Below are 5,063 nucleotides of genomic sequence, written 5' to 3'. Positions count from 1 at the left end.
CTTTGAGTTGTGTCTCACAAGACTCTCATTCATCAAAGTTACAACAAGTGTTACACATGCTTCTATTTATAGACTAGGTAGCTTCCTTGAGAAGCTTTCTTGAGAAAACTTCCTTGAGAAGCTTCTTTGAGAAAACTTCCTTGAGAAGCTAGAGCTTAGCTACACACACCCCTCTCATAACTAAGCTCACCTCCTTGAGAAGCTTCCTTAAGAAGATTCCTAAAGAAGCTAGAGCTTAGCTACACATACCTCTCTAATAGCTAAGCTAACCTCCTTGAGATGAGAAGCTAGAGCTTAGCTACACACCCCCTATAATAGCTAAGCTCACCCCCATGACAAAAAACATGAAAATAAAAAAAAAAGTCCTTATTACAAAGACAACTCAAAATGCCCCGAAATACAAGGCTAAAACCCTATACTACTAGAATGGCCAAAATACAAGGCCTAGACGAAGGAAAAACCTATTCTAATATTTACAAAGATAAGCGGGCTCATACTTAGCCCATGGGCTCGAAATCTACCCTAAGGCTCATGAGAACCCTAGGGCCTTTCCTTGGATCTCTAGCCCAATCTACTTTGAGTCTTCTAGCCAATGCCCTTGCGGGGTAGGATTGCATCATGTCCTTTGTGTTGTGTATACACTAAGGTTCAAGGAAACCATATAGTGATCCATAACCTAAGCTTGTACTCCAATCATTCATAAACCTATTTCAAACATTTAACATAAATATTGTTAATGGTATATTGTTATGAACATTATTTATCAGTTAATAAATTAAACACCTACTAAACCAAATTTACTTACATCATCCAAAACTATAGAATGGATATGTTCAAACATTTGTCACCTAAAATTATCTCAGTTGCATCTGTGTGTGTGATGAAAATGTCATCTTTGACATTAGGTATCCCAAATTTCACCCCATCCCATGACAACTAAATTGGCTTTTGGTAAACATCAAACAATCTCTTAACCAATTCTCCCAATGGATCAACTGCAGCCACTGCATTATCCATTTTAGCAGATGTAATCGGTTTGGGCACACGCTTTTGTGAATCATGCTTGGTTAATGAAAATATCAATTACGCTAAGTTTATTTACCCATGTCACTGAAAATAATATTCAGACGAAAAACAAAAAACCTCAATAGATACAGGCTTGACAAGATGTGTCGGCTAGCCCATGAATGTGCCAATGGCCTGCCTCACAAACTGAATCTCTGATGTTGGAAATGGGACCTGAGCGTCACCGTGTTAAACTTTCACAACTCTCACCCTAACCACATCATCTGCATAAGAGACATTGTGTATGGTGGATGAACTGTCATACACTTTTCCCAATGCCACTAGTTGAGTAGACTCCTCACTCACTACGTACAAGCCTCTAGTATCCACCTGTACATTAGAGGGCTCTTTACCTAATGGATCTGTGTTAGCTTCAGCACAGCTCCCCTTAGTGCTCACACATGCAGCTAATACTTGTATATCCGGTGCCTCAAGGGGTGGGGGGGGGGGGGGGGTGAGTGATGTGATGCAATTTGAGATAACTATAATTTGATTGCTTGTTTCAACTCTTGTTTAATTATCTCCGAACTACGTTTGTTTTCCTCTTCTACCTTCCTCCTCCATGCTTCCTGTAGGTTATTATTTTCTTCTTCTACTTCTTTCCTCCGCTCTTCCTTCAGGTTACCGATGATTTCAACTAATTGTTGTTGAGTGATTGTCACACCTGTCCCTGTTGCACGTACGCGACCTGGATGCTCTGGTCGGCCAATAGCAGTGTTCAATATGTCCTCACGACCATGCGGAACAAAGCTGCCTTGCATCGTCTGTTCTTCTAAAAAGTCCTATGAACATTCAAAACACAAATTTACAATCCAAAGGAGATTCTTATTATACAATTAATTAAGCTGGACTATGAAACACCGAGGTTATTACTCACAATTTTGTTTAATATTTCTTGGGCTGTAGTAGACGTCATCTGACCATATCACTTTGTGCGGGCTATCTTCCACTTGACATTTCTAGAAATGGGGGATGGTGGGTCGACACTCACTAATGAGTTTTTAGTAAACTCAGCTTGGTGTTCTCATGTCTTCCTTTTCTCGTCCATTAGTTTCTTTTCAAGCAGGTCATAGCCCCCACGAGACAGTAAGTTGGGATAGTAATTGTATTTTTGTATTTCCTGGGCCTTTTTCCGTATTCCTTAGCAAAATAACAAACCATTTTCTTTCATATAAGTAAATAAAAAATTGATAAGTCATACATTTGTAAACCTGCCAATTAGGTGTTTGGTGGCTTTTTGCAAATTCAACCCAAGTTGCTGCATCAAAACCATACTTAACAGAAGGATCATCTTTTTGTTGACCTTCATTGTCAGCATAAACATATTTTGTCATTAGCGAGGACTTAAATTGCCCCCATCTAGTAGCGACCGTTGACATGACCTTCTTTTTAGCTTTGTCACCTTTAGGGATGTCAAATTTGCCCTCCAAATCGAAATTGGTAAGTAAAATTTAGTGAATAATCATATTTGTAATATAATTATAAAAAATCGCATACAAATATGAACTTAAATATGCACTTACCAAAATGTCGTCCCATATTAGGTTCTTTAAAGATTCTGGTACAACATTCTAATTGGAGTGGACTATAGGAATCTTTTCTGGCGCTACAACCCCCAAATAACTATGAAACTTTTCTTTATGGGGGCTTGATCCTTTCTTAGTGGCAGGATTGACGTTAACTATTAGTCGTTCCTGATCCAAGCTTCAGACAATCAACCTTCTCAGCCGGGTGGATTGTCTAGTCCTTCTAGACGGAGCCTTCGAAGGAATATTTGAATGGGTCGGAGACCTTGGGGGTGTTGCCATCAGTTTGCATAAGTAAAAAAAATTGAGTTACGACATAATCAATTCTATAAAACAACATATAAGCATTAACTTGTAAATAAAAGGAATATATAAATGTAATACAATTATGTCATGTGTTATATACATTACTTTGTTCATACGTAGTTACGTAGGAATATTCTCCCATAACCCTTCATCATGATCATTATGATTTGCATATACATCATCCTGCTGATCTTCACCATTTATGAAAGGCATTTGTTGAGAGAAAGGCGACATGTTGCTAACATCAAGTGTTGAACCATTAATATGGTCACCGATACAAATTGTTCTCCCTTGTAGAACCACTGACCATCTTGAGCTGCCATGATGAATGGGTCGTCGTTGTAACCAACCTTTTGAAGATCTACTAAAGTAAAACCCATTTTTTCTTTACGTACTCTGGTATTTCCATTAACCCACGGACATTGGAAGACAAACACTCTAAATTCACCGTAATCAACTCCCAAATATATTCAATGACTGCATAGTAAGGCATGGACACTTGAATCAGATTGTTATCAGAAGCACTACAAAAGTGATCCGAATGTCCGTCAACACTCACCACATTGTTCTGCACACTACTTTTTTAGTCCCGTGACTTTGTGTACAAAGAATGGTGATTGATATCTGTTAGACCCTAATTTCGTCCGAGGAATATCGTTCGATATGATATTTTGATTCTTGCTAGTCGAATTATGATATTTGGCACTAGTTACAGTGTGAAGCAAGGAATCACTCAGTGTTTTGATCAAGAAAACAAAAAGATACCAAGGAAGGGAGAAAAATGGTCTTTTTTTTGGATTTTTCTAGACCCTAGCTTGACCAGGCTAGCATATGGCTCGCGTGGGCCATGAAATAGCTTCATGCCTAAGCAACCAGCTTGCCTGGGTGAGTCCATTACTTTAAGGCTAAGCTTCAGCTCGCCTGGGCGAGCTTCAACCGCCCCAAAATGGCTTTTTCTTTATAAATAGCCATGATGGGGAGGGGGGGTTAAGGGGTTGTAAGGTTCAGAAGTTGTAAAAAAGAAAGAGAAAGAGAAAGAGAGAAAGAAGAGTAAGAAATAAGAAAAGTGAACCCGAGGCGCTACCGAATCGCGATCGTGATCATTCCCTACATCGTTCTCTTGTTCTATGTCCCTTGTGCAACAGTCGGTTAGTTTTTTTTCAGGAGTTGAATGTAATCTATGTACCCTTAAGGGTCCCCTCTGTTATTATATTCATCTTCTCCATTTATCATCGATGATCTCATTTTTATTTGTAAAGTTTAATCCTAACTGATCACTAGTGTCATAAAATTGTCTTTAAAAGAGATTAAAAGTTGATAAACAAAACCAAGATAAAACCAACTCATAACTAAACTTCATTTCATCAAATATCACTTGAGATTGTTTCATGGTCCAATGCCTTAACGATTCTCTCCGCTTTTCAAAATTTAAAACATCATTTCAAGGTCCAACGCCTTAAACAACTCTTTGTTCATAATTAAAATAAATCTTTCAAAAAATATAAAATCAGTTTAACACATAAACATTCATATTTAAAGAACTATGTATGTCTGAATTCTTCATCGCACTTGAGGATATGTAGGAGCAAGGGTAGCCCCCTTGTCGACCCCAAAAAATAAAAAAATATAAAAAGGGAAAAATAAATAATTTTGAAGTCACGTTGCGCACACTCGATTAAAGGCTTTCGTCCCTTATGACGGGCGCGTGGGATGCTAATACCTTCCATATGTGTAAACAACTCCCGAACCCTTATTTTCAAAATTCACAGACCTCTTTTTGGTTTTTTCTAACGTTTTCCTCGAATAAACATTGGTGGAAACTCCAAGCGTTTTATTTTTAGAAGACACCTTCTTTTATTTTCTTTCGCCGTCCCATCGTGAGATAGGTTGCGACAGATGGTGACTCCACTGGGGACTGTTAGAGAGTTAAACCATTTTCATCGAGTGTATAATTTTATCATGAGGTTTTCTTTATTTTATTTTCGCAAAATAAAATGTGCCATTGAACCCTAGGATAGACGACATGTGCTATACATAGGTTGCTCTGTTCATACATGACACCTACATTTTTTTCACACACCTTCAGATGATGGGCTCTATACTAGGGTCTGTGTGAGCCATAGGGAGTGGAGGTTGATCTGTGGTCATGCTGGGTCTCCGACTCGC

Source organism: Glycine max, chromosome 4 (assembly GCF_000004515.6).
Source record: "Glycine max cultivar Williams 82 chromosome 4, Glycine_max_v4.0, whole genome shotgun sequence".
Classification (NCBI taxonomy): Eukaryota; Viridiplantae; Streptophyta; class Magnoliopsida; order Fabales; family Fabaceae; genus Glycine; species Glycine max.
This window is presented reverse-complemented; position numbering follows the sequence as displayed.